The sequence below is a fragment of the Myotis nattereri genome, assembly GCF_964212035.1.
Source record: "Myotis nattereri genome assembly, chromosome: 6".
Taxonomy (NCBI): Eukaryota; Metazoa; Chordata; class Mammalia; order Chiroptera; family Vespertilionidae; genus Myotis; species Myotis nattereri.
Genome location: NC_138081.1, coordinates 91,354,900 through 91,369,787, shown reverse-complemented (window position 1 = coordinate 91,369,787; position 14,888 = coordinate 91,354,900). Strand labels below are relative to the sequence as shown.

Below are 14,888 nucleotides of genomic sequence, written 5' to 3'. Positions count from 1 at the left end.
AAGATCAATGTTAAATTTTAATCATTTACATAGCTGCATCACCTTGGGCAAATCACTGAACCTCTCTGGGCCTGTTTCCTCATCTGTCTAATGGGTTTAACTGAAGTACTACCTCAGCTCAAAATCCACATAGGATGAGATTAAACAGAGATGGAAAGGCCCCCCCCACCCCCTTGAATCCATAGTTCAGAAACATTACTGAGACTTAGATAGATGTTAATGAATCCTGCATAGAAATGTCTGGAGTGGTTCATCTATATAAATAAAAATCTAATTATTTGACCGGGAGTTCAACTGCTTGCTATGACATGTGCTGACCACCAGGGGGCAGCACAAAACATGGCAGGCATTGGTGTCGCAGCGCTGGCAGTGGAAAGGCTGCAGGCCCCAATGGGCCCCGCTAAGAGCAGGACGGTGGCAGGATGGTGGAGCAGGTGAGCAGGTGGCACCAGGCCAAGGTGGGTGCGAGCAGGGCCCGATTACCCCATCAATTACCCCACAGACTGTGACCAGCGGCAGGGGGTGGGGCTGCCACCCAGCTCCCAGGCGCCGAGGTTGCCGGGTGGAGGGCCTGGTCCTGATTTATCACCCCACAGGGCGGGATGGTGGAGCAGGTAAGGACGGTGCCAGGCGAGGCTACAAGGCTGGGGCTGCGAGGCTGGAGCCCATTTCCCGCAGGCCACCCCGACGGACCCTACCCATGCATAAATTCATGCACCAGGCCTTGTGTGTGTGTGTGTGTGTGTGCGTGCACGCGCGCGCAAAATAAAGGGCTAGTATGCAAATCAACTGAATAGTGGAACAACCGGTTGCTATGATGTTCACTGACCACCAGGGGGCAGATGCTCAATGCAAGAGCTGCCCCCTGGTGGTCAGTATGCTGCCACAGGGGGGGCACCGCTCAGCCAGAAGCCCTGAGCCAGGCTCACGGCGAGCGCAGCGGCGGTGGTGGGAGCCTCTCCCACCTCCACAGCAGTGCTAAGGATGTGCGACTGATGCCTCTCAGACTGTGAGAGGGTGCAGGCTGGGCTGAGGAACCCTCCCCACCACTGAGTGCACGAATTTTGTGCACTGGGCCTCTAGTGTACATATAAAAGGCTAAATGCTAAGTGTCCCACCCACCGTCCAACTGATTGCTATGATGTGCACTGACCACCATGGGGCAAATGCTCAATGCAGGAGCTGCCAAGCTGCAGTGACTTGGCAGCAGCGGTCCTTGGGTGACACACCCTGAAACCAGAGAGGAGGGAGCCCAATTCCTCACGGGGCCACGTGATTCCACCTTCGGCTGTGGGCTGTTGTTGCTGAGCACTGTGGGCCCCAAATCTGGTTTACTGCACACTGAATTTGTGCTCCACACCCTGTACGACAGCAACTTTGCAGCGTGCCCGCTCGCACTCTGGGACCCCTTGGCAGATGTCAGAAGGCCGGTTTCTGCCCGATCCCCACAGGCCAGGCCAAGGGACCCCACCTGCCGGAGGGACCCCACTCACTCCACAGACACCAGGGAGGGACCATGGGAGGTTGGCTCCAGGGTGTGTCCAGCCCTTCTCGCCCAGTTCCGCCCCACCCGAAACCTTCTAATTAATTTCCTTTCAATGTGCACAAATCCGTGCACCAGGCCACTAGTCCTATATAATAAAAGCGTAACATGCAAATCAACCGAATGGCAGGACTGGTCACTATGATGCTCACTGACCATCAGGGGGCAGAAACTCAATGCAGGAGCTCCACAGTGGGAGCACTGCTGAGCCAGAAGCCAGGCTCACGGCTGGCAAGTGCAGTGGCGGGAGCCTCTCCCGCCTCCACTGCAGATGGGCAGTAAGGAGTGAGGGAGTCCCAGACTGCGGAAGTCCCAGACTGCGAGAGGGATGTCTGACTGCCAGCTTAGGCGGACATCCCCTGAGGGGTCCCGGACTGCAAGAGGCGCAGGCCAGGCTGAGGGACAGCCCCCCACCCCCACCCCAGTACACAAATCTCATGCACCTCTAGTTTAAATATAAAGCAGTTTAAATATAAATATTTCCATTGCTTAAAAGGCTTTTTAAACTACAGATTTTACACATACCAAGTAGCGGCCAGCAGGCATTCTGGGGTGCCTAGATTACTGCAGTAGTCAAACGCAGAAATGTTTCTATATGCAAAATCAATAGTTTTTAGGATTATCATGTTTTGACAAAATAATCACATCCTCCTATTTTTAATTACTGACCTGGCTTTCTACCACTTAGAGCAGTTTTTCCCAAGTCTCATGCTCAGACCACTGCTTCAGTAAATAGCTGGGTTTCCAGGGTTACTGATTCCTGTGTTCTGCAATCTGAGTCTGAGGCTGCAGTTACCAACCTGTTTTTTTACAACTCTCCAAGAGATTCTTAGGCTTACTAAACTCTGAGAACCACTAACTTAGAGCCTATTAACTGGTTTATACTGTTTATACAGATATTAAGTAATTCGTTAGCACCTCTTGCTCCACTTAATGTACTAAGTACTAAATCTCAGGGACTCAATTCTCCTTTCCACAACCAATCTTCTCAAACTCCCATCTCCCTGCCTTTACAAATTGTGTGTCACTGTGCTGGGAGGTGGTGAGAACGAGAAGAGGAATATTTTGAGTACCTTCAGTCCAAATCTATTTACTTGCAATTCTTTCTGAGAGTTCTGAATTGGCTGTTTCCAAATTCCCTTTCCTCAAGGGAGATTTCCTCACAGAGCAGTGGTTCTCAACCTGTGGGTCGCGACCCCTTTGGCAGTTGAACGACCCTTTCACAGGGGTCGCCTAAGACCATCCTGCAAATCAGATATTTACATTAGGATTCATAACAGTAGCAACATTACAGTTATGAAGCCGCAACGAAAATAATTTTATGGTTGGGTCACAACATGAGGAACCGTAGTTAAAGGGCCAGAAGGTTAAGAACCACTGTCACAGAGGGTTAACAAAACGAAATTTTTTAAATGCTGCATTCTCACTCCTTCAGCACAATGAAACAAAACACAGATTTACTGGTACAACCAGTGCTTTCGAGCAGAATGGGAACTGTCAGGAGTCCTGGTGGTTAAGAGAAACCCGAAAGGTAACCCCTAGAGTGCCGGGAGCGCGATCGCACTCCTCCTGTCTTTCGCCCAAAGTGCCGGGAGCCGGGAGCACTATCGCGCTCCTCCTGCAATGTCACTATTAGATGCTAGTAGTTCGCTCTTTACTGACAGATGGCACCTAAGTGCAGACTTCCTAAACTGCTGTAAAATCAGCAAAAATGCCTTGGCAATTTTAGCATAGTTCCTAGGATATTGGCTGGCTCAAAGGGTTAAGAAAAAAGCAGCCATTATCCAATCTGTTACAGTAAAAGTGTAAGATAATTTACTGCATCCCACGTATTACTCAGAAAAGCATAATGAATTAAAAAAAAAATCAAGGAAGGCCTTGGAAATTGATCCTAGCTTCACTCACACTACCAATGTCAGGGTCTCCTCCTGCTCCTGTGCCATTAAGCCAAACTAGTCTTAGAACAAATCCTTCTAGCTCCAGTTTCCATGAAAATTTCACAGCAGAAAGTAGTATAGTTGTCTTTACACTCGAACCCTGATTATCTTTAAGTTATAACATCTTTTAGGTCCTGGAAATGTCCTAATTGCTATAGTTATAACAGTAGTACAATCTCGTGGTCAGTATACAGATAGCATCAGAAGCTAACAAGTAGTTTCAATTCTTTTAATAAGTACAGGTGATCCTTGAACAACATAGCTTTGAACCGCACAGCCCATCTATAAGCTGATTTTTTTCAATATAGTTGGCCCTTCGTATCCACAGACTTCTCATCAATCACAGAAGCCAGCCATCTCCAGATTCAATCAACCATCGATCAAAAACAGTAGTTCACATTCCCAAGAGCAGTTTCCCAACCAGGGATTCTCAACCATGGATCAAAAAACTGTTTTCGATAGGTTGAATCCACAGATTCAAAGGGCCGAATGGAGAGTTAAAAGTTGAAAGTATAACTACTATTATGTAAAAGCTTGCAAACTGGCAGACTAGAGGACAACAGTTATACACTATAACTTCTTTAGAAAGGATTTCTTAAAAATCAGCCGATTTTCTCATCTTTTCAGCATAGATTATTCATGACAAAAGTCAGAGAAAAACTGGTGTTTTTTCCCCCGAGAATACATGAGCCCGCTTTCTCAAATTTAAGACTGAGGAGAGAATGAGATTAGATGCCCTCAGAGAAAAAAGTGAATTAAGCATGATAATTACTTAAAGACTGACATTTTAGCAAGGTTTCCGGTTCAACCCTAATTCATCCATAAAGAGGAAAAATACAGAACTGTGTTTGTTACTAAAAACGCCAAATTCTTTGATACTTCTCCTTGAAGACATGAAGATTAATACCGTTCCAGCTGGCCACAGGCTGAACTTAGTGACTTGCTTTTCACTAACAGCAAGTGACAGTGGTGGTGCGGCTTCCTCCTTGGCTCTTCCTTGTTTCGCTTTTTCTGGGGGAAGCCAAGCACCACCACACCGTGAGGACACTCCAGGAGCCCAATGGGAAAATACTGAGACTTGCCAACTTCGAGCATTAACCTGCTGGAGTGTGGGCCGCCTTAGGAGCAGATCTTCTGGCCCAGTCAACATATTGACTCTAAGTAACCTCGTCAAAGACCCTGACCCAGAACCACCTACCTAATTAAGCTGCTCCTGGATTCCTGACCCACAGAAACTGTATGAGATAAACAAGTGATCTTCAAACTCGGAACCCTGATCCACTTGTGATTGATGAAATCCATTTAAGGCACCACAATCAGCTTTAAAAAAATAAATGAACTAGTTACAAGAGATAGCAGAGTATATAACTGATAACAAGTATTAGTTCCTGAAAATTGTTTCAATTTTATATATTTGTGTACATTTAACAAAGCATATGTCTTAGAATCACAACTGAAAAAGTTTGAAACCCACAAGCCTACACTTAGGTTTAAGACAAAATGTTCCCTAAAGTATAGGAACTCTTGAGGGAATATGGTCTCAACAGCAACCAACTATAAAATGAGCATTTTCTATAAATTTTATAACCAAACCAATAAAATATAAGAGACTCTCAAAATACACATTTTCAGACTTATATGTTAAGCTTGATATAAAACACAAAAGGCATGGCAGGCTTGTAAGTGTAGCTTGTAAAAGCATGTCACTGTCCAAACCTAAGAGGTTACCCATAAAATTATGTAGTGCAAAAGCCGCTCTGGGATACACCCACATTTATTAGTATATTACTTTAATAAACAATGTTAAAGGAAATCCCATCTTCAATCTGCGCACACACACCAATTTCTGCGAAAAACAAGTACAGTATTATTAAATTGCTTTCTGCCCACAGTCCAAGGCTCACTGGACCTATCTCTTCAGGATACAGCAAGCATATTTTTCTCATGTACCTCAGCATAACTTATCAAAACTTTCAGCACTACAAGAGTTTGCAGAATATTTATGTATAACAACTTTTGATGAATCCACTCAGATTATTTATTTGCTTGCACTATGATTTTCTTGGGAAATGTGTGAAACTATTTTTGAACGCCTAATCTGCCAAATGTATTTCCAAAATGCAAACTCAGCACATAAACACTAAACAGAAAATTTAACTTACTTTTCTTATTACTTAATTCAGGTGACTTGTGGCTCTCCCACAACCAGACTAACAGCTTTCCCTGGAGACACTAGTCCTTCTTGCAAAGACTAAGTTTTCTCCCCAAACTTTGCGTATACATCCATTTCATTATTTCTACTCCAAGTTGCAGAAAGCAGATATAATCTGTACAGCATCCCTTATAATGCTATGACTTGATGGTAACTAAAAGTCAAACTAATTAGCATACTTGACAAAATCTAAGAATGCATGCCTATGCCTTGAGAGAACTAGCAGCAAAACAATTGACCATTTCTAAATTCAAGAATAGCAGCTCTAGCCAGCAGGCGTGGCTCAGTGGTTGAGCGTCAACCTATGAATTAGGAGGTCACGGTTCAATTCTCGGTCAGGACACATGCCTAGGTAGTGGGCTCCATTCCGTGTGGGGTGTGCAGGAGGCAGCTGATCAATGATTCTCTCTCATCACTGATGTTTCTCTCTCTTGCTCTCCCTTCCTTTCTCTGAAATCAATAAAAATATTTTAAAAATAAAGAATAGCAGCTCTTGGAGAAAAGTCTAGGCCAGTCCTTGACAGCACTTTTCTCTAGGAATAAGATTGAGTTTCAGGAATAACCACTGGGTCTATTTTTACACAATTACATAGAATGTAGTATTGAGGAACTATTCACTGATTTCAAGAATAAGCAGTTCTACCCAGCTGGCATAGCTCAGTGGTTGAGCGTGGACCTATGAACCAGAAAGTCACTGTCCGATTCCTGATCAGGGCACATGCCCAGGTTGCAGCCTTGAGCTCCAGTGTGGGGTGTACAGCATGCAGCTGATCAGATCAATGATTCTCATCACTGATGTTTCTCTCTCTCCCTTTCTCATTTTAAAAAATCTATTTTTTAAAAAAAGCATCGTTTCTTTGACTCAAAGCCAATTACTCTAAACACATAAGCAAGTTTCTACTTCAGGGCTTTCATCTAAAACTTCAGCATTAGTTTCGCCCACTTTTTCTCTTTAGTTTCTCTTAAACCAGTTTACCCTCCATGTAAGCACTCCATCATATCATAAACTTGAAAGTTCAGAGTCAAGGTCTAAAGGAACTAAGGACCCAAAGATCTTTAATAGGACTTTCTACCAATCAAAACCACTTTAGTTTCCCAGTAAGATGAAACAGATCTCAACTGGAGAGCCAATCCAAGAAGCAGGCCTGTCAGCCTGAAGGCCAACTCTGATGTTTAGTGATAGTGCACCAGAAATACTTAAACCAGGGTCAGAATTTGGTTTTGTAGGCAGACATTTAACCACTCACGTCATTTACCTCGCTGATCAACGAACAAGAGAAGTCCGAGGCAGGTATGCATAAATCCATTACCCACGTTTGGACCACTAGTTACACAGCTGCCGACTCCGTCTCCAGAGGGAAGCAGTCACCGGCAGCACCGCGGAACTACCCGGGTCACTGGGTCAAACGCAGAGTTTCAGAAGGGACACTTCTTTCTGTATGTTGCATTAGCTGTCTAAGATAGTAATCGTGCCTTACATACCTGTGAACTATGTGCCAGGGCACTGGGCTATGTAAACCAACATGGGCTGGACAACAAATCAAGGACCTTATGACCAAGACAACCCGCTCTCAAACCAAAGTACCCTGCAAACTGCCGCCTCCATCCCCCGAAACATCAAGCCGCATTCATTTTTAAGACTTCAAAACAGTGTACATGTAAGTTATTACATCCAGTCCTCAAGGGACTACGCTGTGCTTCCAAAGACATAAAACTCTAGCAAAACGGCAACAGCACACCAGTGAACTTCAAAAGGTTAAGAATGACTACCCGACGAAGTCCCCCCGCCTGCCCTCTGGCAGCTCGGGGCGCCCCTGCGAGAAGGTCTGGGACCTCTGCATTCACAGACCGGCCACTCTGGACACCAAAGTCAACAGCAGAGGGAACTGTCCTTAAGCAGCAAGCACGCCTTGCAGACGGATATTCTTGGACCAAAGCTTCAAAAGCTAAAACCCAATGACAGAAATAAACAACCAATTCAATCCCGACAGAAACTTCTTCGATCACACCCAGCTAGTCTGCTGGCACCTCTGCCTCCACACACAGCACCACCCGGCACGGCCCTCCCATCGCCGCTGCTGACAACAGGTATCCGTGACTTAGGATCTCGGTGGCTCTCAAGTCCACTGCATCTCGAGTCCTAAAGTTAGAAACGCAGGTCAGTAAGGGAGGTCAGGGGACAGAGGGGCGGGCCGCGAGAGGTCCAGCACCGGGAGCCTGCAGGGGCGTCCGACCAGCAGCTCCCCCGAGCATCCCTCCCCGGAGCATCCCGCCCCCGAGCATCCCTCCCGGGTCCTCCTACCGAAACCCCGCACGTGAACACGGGGCTCGTGACTCGGGCCTCCGGCCCCGGTGCGCGGAGAGAAGTTCCTCGCCGCGGCTGCACATGGCCTGCAGAAGTTCGGCTGAGGCGGAGCGCGGAGCCCGGGTGGGAGCGGCAGCGGAGCGAGCGCTGCAGGCGGCGGCGGCCGAGCAGCAGGAGGCGGAGGCGGAGGCGGGCGAGGGGGAGGGGAGGCGGCGGAGGGGGGCGGAGGGGCTCTTGCCGCCACTGCGCTCGCCGCCTCCCCCCCGGCGGGAGCCGCTCGCAGCCTCTGCACTAGTCGCTCCGCTCGCTCGGTCATGTGACCTTAACGTAACCGGACAGGAAAAGCCCCGCCGCCGCCGCCGGAGACACCGACCGCGGCGGCAGCAGCAGCAGCAGCAGCGAGAGGCGGCGGCGGCGGGCAGGGCACGGCCAGGCCGCCCGGCGGTGCCTCCTCCACACCCCGCGCCACCGCGGCACCGGCGACAGGTAAGCGCGCACCGCCTCCGCTCCCGGGCTGGCGCCCACGTGCCGCCCCCGGCCCGGGCTCCGGGAAGGCGGAGGGGCGGGGGGCACCGGGCTCGCAAACGGTTCCGGCGGAGACGGTGGCAACAAAGGCGACGAATGCCCCCGGCCCGGCTCCGGGCGAAGGCAGGCGGAGGGCCCGGGTCCCTCGGGAACGCGGTTCTGGGAAGTGAGGGCAGGGGCGCCCTGGGGGCGGCGGCGGCGGCGCCTGGCGCCGGGCTCTGGCCGCCTGACAAAACCATCCCCCGGAGCCAGGCGGCGGCGAGTCGGCGGCAGCTCCATCCGGGGCTTTGCGGGAGGGGGAGGGGACGGAAGCCGAGAGGGCGGGCGGCGGATCGGAGGGGAGGAGGGAGGGAGAAAGAGGAGGGGGCGATTCGCGTTCCGTTCCCCATCGCCGGTCCCTCCCTTCCCGCCGCCACCGCGAAGTGCGTCCTGGCGGCGGCCGGTGAGCGTCCCGCGCCGGAGCCCCGAGAGGTTGGCCCGTCAGGTGCGTAATCCTGCCGCCGCCTCCTGCTGCCGCCGCTGCTGCTTCGGCGGCCAGGCCGCGAGCTGCGGAAGTGGGCTGGGGGAGGGGAGCGGGAGAGGGAGGGGGAGGGGAGGGATCCGGTCCGACCGGAGCAGGCCCGGCCTCTCTGGCGCGTCTCCCAGCTGCAGCGGCTCCTACAGCTGCTGCCGCTACTGCCGCGGCTCCGCCTCCCGGCCGCGGGCGGGGGCGCGCACGCGCGCTTCCGGCTCCCTGGGTCTCGCGCTGTCTCCGGCTCTCGCGCGCGCTCTTCCCGCTCCCTGTCTGGCCACCGCCCGCCCCTGGCGCCGGGGCTGCTGCGCCGGCCGGGGCGTCGCGCACGGCGTAGGCGTCGGCATTGTGTTAAACTCCGCGGGACTTGGGAGAGCGCGCGCGCACGCGGGGCCGCGCAGCCCGAGTGCGTCGCCCCTCCCCTCCCGTCCCCTCCCCTCCGCTCCCCTCCCAGTCCCCGGAGGCTGGGGCGGGCCGAGGTGCGCGGCGCCCGGACCTCCCGGCCCCCTCGGGTCTGGCCGGCCCCGCCCCCTGGAGCGGGCGGAGCCGGCGGGGCGGCCGTTGCCCGTCTCTCCCGCGGGCCGGGGAGACGGAGGCCTTCCTGGGCGCCGCCGCGGCCCCGATGGCGGGTGTGGGCGCGCCGAGCGGGAGGCCTCGGGCTTCCGCCCCGCGGGCGATGTGCGCCTCCGACGGGGCCGAGCTGCGCTGTGGTTTCTGGCCGCTGCGCCTCGCGGCGGGGGTGCGGCGTGCGAGCCGCGCTCCGGGCAGCACAGCCCTCACCCCGAAGGGGTCCCCGAAAGGGAGTAAGGTCGGGGGTGCTGAGGCCGCTCCCCAGCCCCGTACAACCCCCAAACCACTGACGTTTAAACTGTCTGCAGAGAGAGCTGGTGGTGCAGAACATGCTCAGGAAGCGGGGGTTTTGTCGCCGGGAGCTGGTGGTGAATACAGAAGGCAATACAGAGAGCGGGGGGAGCAGAGCGAGCAAGAAAGCGGGCCGCGTGGAAATGCAGTTGTTGCCACGCCATTTGCTGCAAAAACTTGGAGCCGCCGAGCTAATGGTGCCTTAGGGAAACATCCCAGGCTCGGCTCCCCGCCCACCTGCAGGGTCCATTTGCTCATCGGAAAGCGGGCTCCCTTAGTGTGAGTCTCAGTTGCGTTCATTTTCAGACGTTACTGTCTTGGTGAAATAAAACATTGAAAGGTCAGACTCCCTGGCTCCCAGAACTGCAAGGTGCTCTGGGTTTCTTAACCTTGGCCGCCCCCTTCCCCCCCCCCCCCCGCGCCCCCTTTCCTTTCAGACCATCTGTGTTGACCCCGACCCAGCTCAGGAGCAGCGTGCACATAGCACTAGCGTTTCAATCCGAGAGGCCTGAGATTTCAATAGAAAATCAGAGTTAAGACATTTTAAATCCTCATTTCTCTAATTTATTACAAACCAGAAATAATTATTAAATTTTTTTTTCTAGTCTAAATCCCCTTGGTGTCTATCCAGGGTGTTTTGAGGTCATTAAAAGGTAATTTTTAAGAAAGAAAGATAACTAATACCACATTCCTTTAAACTGGGTGTTTCTCACTTACATGCCTAGTTTATATAAGGTTATCTTCTAGCCAAAGAATTGACCCGATGTTGAAACCATCATGAGATCTCCAAGTACAAGAAGTAATAACCAGTGCCACTGATGGTCCCCAGTGAAGGAGTCCTTAGAGTGGCCGATGAGCCACCCCCAAGCTTTATTGTCCAGTCCAGCTGCTTGCTTTGGAGTTTTCAAGTTCTCCTCTCTTCAGAGAGAAAGTAAATAGGTGCTCCACAAACTCCCACCAAAATACTCCAGCAGCAGAGAATAAGCCCTAGGCATATTTTAGCTCATAGAATAAAAGCTTCCACCGTGACGGTTTCTTTTTTATTTTAAAGAATTAACAAAATAAAACTTTGCACTGTCCTCCAAAGTCTACACTTTTGTAAAAACTCTATAAAATAACCCTCTAAGAATATGTACCTGCATAAGGGGATATGCTTTTCCCAGCTTGGGAATTACTGAAGTAGAGTTAGGAAGTTGAGGGAGAGCTCAGGCTGGTATGTCACATTGGCTGGGATCAGCTTCATCAGACCTGGAGCCTCCCCTGCCACCTCCTGTCTCTCATCTCAAGGCCCACGCATCTTTCCCTGAAGTAACTGGGAAACTGGGCAAGTAGTGTGGCACCAAGCTGTCACAGTAAAGGGAGAACTGCTGGTTGGCTGGACACTGTGCCATAAATTTCAGAATGCACCTGGTGAAAGGGCATTTATCATTTTACCTACTGCCTTACGGTCTTCAGGTTGCAAAGCGTGACCCTGAAAACCTAAAAGGAAGTTGAGAATTTTTATTTCCTAAAGAAACAAAAGGCAAAGTAAACCTTCGAAGCATTAGATTGAGAACATTTTTAAACCTTTTTTATGCTCGAATAGGTTATAATTCTTATTAGCAAGTTAAACTTAAAAAATTAAAATATTACTTTGAATCAATAGTGAATACATAAGATCCAGTGTTTTACAATGCTAATAGGTCATTAAGGGATGGAGCCAGTAGCCTCAGGACACTTATCAGGAGGTGGCAGTCCGAGACATTTACAACCTTTTTTTTCTTTTTATGGTGCAAAGGCCACATTAGAGGCCAATATCTATGCTCAAGTACATAATCCCCAGTCCACATGCATGAGGTATGTATCGTGTGACTTCCTCACTTCCAGAAAGGTCTGTGCAGAGGGAGGACTTTGTAAAGCACTTTCATGTGCCCGGCTCAGTACTTACGAAACAACTCTTTTACTTTACAAGAACTTTTAGTATACAGTTCTTGTAAATAGTGTGCGCCCCTACGTTCTGCACCAGGCAAAAGTGAGCATGGTCTTGAGAGCCACCTCACGGTGCGTGTGTTTTCCGACACCATGCCTAGTCACTGAGATTCTCCACGTCCCCAAAGTGTCTACGTGTCGTCTGCAGTCCCTTGTGAAACAGAACCCCTTTGGGGCTCCCTGAGGTCAAAACTGTTTTCATAATGATGCTAATGTGTCATTGGCCTTTTTCACTGTTCAAAACATGTCCGCATTGGGAAGGTGCACATAACTCAATGAGCTGACATTTCCAAATAATCAATGGATGACGTTAAAAGTCACCTGCAGGTAAACAATTCATTCCAAGCGCAAGATAGAGCAGTGAATTTTACTGTAATGGAGTAGAAAAATAGCATTTATTGATGTATTTTGAGATCACACAACTCTTAAGAAACTAACACTTGTCAAGTTTTGATGTATTATCAAAGAATATCCACAATTACCAAAAATGGCTATTAAAAATTCCTTTTTTTCCAACTATACAGTTGAGTTAGGCTGAATTTTCTTCAATACTCAACCAAGCTCTAGCCAGTTTGCTCAGTGGTTAGAGTGTTGGCCTGTGGACTGAAAGGTCACAGGTTCTATTCCAGTCAAGGGCACATCCCTCCCACCGGCAAGGGCACCTACAGGAGCCAACTAATCAATGTGTCTCTCACATCAGTGGTTCTCTCTTTGTCTCTCTCCGTCCCTTCCACTCTCTAGAAATAAATGGGAAAGGATTAACAACAAAAAAATACTCAACCAAAACAAATTATCACAACAGAGTCAGTGGAGCGCAAAGTAGATGCAGAACCCCACTCTCTTCTACTAAAGAGATTTGTAAAATTATGACAAGAAGCCATTTCACTAATTTGTTTTGGAAAATATATTTTTAATAAAAGTGTTACGTTAGCACACAGTGGGCTTAATAAAGGAGTCCTGATACCAAAAAGTATGAGAATCCCTGCCCTCAAATCCTATATAATAAAAGGCTAAGGTGCAAATCAACCAAACAGCAGAACGACCGGTTGCTATGATGCACACTGACCACCAGGGGGCAGACGTTCAATGCAGAAGCTGCCCCCTGGTGGTCAGTGCGCTCCCACAGGGGGATCCCTACTCAGCCAGAAGCCCTGAGCCTGGGCTCACAGCTGGCGAGCACAGCAGTGGGAGCAGGAGCCTCTCCCACCTCCTGAGCAGCGCTAAGGATGTCCGACGGGGAGCGGGCCTTAGCCGTCAGTCGGACATCCGCCGAGGGCTCCCGGACTGCAAGAGGGCACAGGCCGGACTGAGGGACACCCCCCAACCACCACCACCAAGTAAACGAATTTTGTGCACCAGGCCTCTAGTATTACTCAAGACTTCGAATGAAAACACATTTGGTGCTCCTTTCTCTGGCATACACTGAGCTATTTCTATAGGTGACTATATTTTCTTCAGATTGATTTTACTAATCATACAGCATTTTTAAAAAGGCAGTCTCTGCTTTGGTGGGTTATTATAAGCAAACTAGATTAGGTTTGAAATTTTGCTGTGTGTTCATATGTAGATTTCCTTAAAGTTGATTGTAGCATAATGCATAATGCCTTTAGAGTTACCACTTTAATATCAAGTCTTTATTTGCCATAAATTTCTGACTTGCTTCTCCTTGGCACCTAAACTGTCCCTGAACTGGCCTCAGCTTATACTCAGAAACTAAAAACTAATTTTAATGTTAACAAAATATAATTGAAAAGACAAATCTTTTACAAGTTCATGTTTTCCGAAGTCAAAATAAGTGCTATTGGTTCATTTATTTCCCTCCTTTTTTAATTACTATAGAAGAGGATTGACTAAAGAAAAGCTAAAATATACATATACCATTCTGTCACCACAACTAAATAAGACACATTTCCTAGCTTTGAAATACAGTTTTAAAATATATTAAAATTCAAATGACCAGGCTTGCTCAAGTTTACCTTATGGGCCTTCAAGTATTAATTATTAATAATACTGAAAAAAGCAGTTTTTTCATCCTGGTAAGTGGTCTAACCACTTGAAAGAATCAATCTTACTTGTGGGAAGTGCTTTTCTGCTACTGATGCATGCTGTGCATTACAATATTCATATATGCTTCACTTGAATAAAATCAAGGACTTCAGAGGACCTTTGAGTGCCCTTGAAATGGGTAGTCTAAGTGGTATTTTGTATCTTCAGAGAGCTATTATCTTTAAAAAGTAAATCATCAATTCCAAAAGCTGTTTTGGCCTCTTCTCATACTGAAAGTGGAGGAACTTGAGTTGTCAGAATACAGTGTGATTACGTGTGTTCCGTTCAGCTGCACCTCCAAACAGAGTAACAAGGATCAGCCCACATTGCTCCGTGATGGGCGCTGAAAGCCCTGCCGTCTGGGTCGTGTCAGTTATCAGTGTGGGAAACAGTGGTGATCAAAGCCAGAGCTTTAAACAATATAAACCATCATTTACGTTTGGCTTTGGAAAGTGTTTCTCACTTATTTCAACATGACATCTTATAGTCTCTGAATTTACTTAAAGGAAAAACCACTTTGTACATTCAAACATGCATAAAGAAGGCATTCTATGAAAACCCACTTTTAAGAATTGCCTCCGCCCTGGTTGGTTTGGCTCAGTGGTTAGAACCGTTAGCGTGTCTGCCCAAGGACCAAAGGGTCTCCAGTTCAATTCCCGATCTCTGCCCAATCAGGACACGTGCGGAGGCAATCAATCTATGTGTCTCTCTCACATTAATGTTTCTCTCTCTCTCCCTCCCCTTCCTTCCTCCCCTCCATTCATTCTTTAAAAAAATCAATGGAAAAAATATCCTTGGGTTAGAATTTTTTTTTTTTTTTTCAGAGAGGAAGAGAAAGGTAGACCAAGATAGAAACATCAATGATGAGAGAGAATCATTGATCAGCTACCTCCTGCACACCCCGTACTGGAGATCAAGCCCGCAACCCAGGCATGTGCTTTTGACTGGAATCGAACCCAGGACCCTTCAGTCTACAGGCG

The 14,888-nt window shown here is 48.7% G+C and overlaps 1 protein-coding gene across 2 annotated transcripts in view; it reads left to right on the top strand.

The window, feature by feature from the left end:
• Positions 1–8,370: 8,370 nt before the first annotated feature.
• The window catches only part of ZBTB2 (zinc finger and BTB domain containing 2), a 29,641-nt gene continuing 23,123 nt past the window's right edge, over positions 8,371–14,888 (top strand). The window contains exon 1 of one of the 2 annotated variants that reach the window (XM_081093672.1): positions 8,371–8,483. The gene's annotated coding sequence lies outside the window, so the exon portion shown is untranslated. Of the gene's footprint in view, positions 8,484–8,856; positions 9,007–14,888 lie in introns of those variants that run through there. The other variant, XM_081093673.1, reaches the window with a different exon arrangement.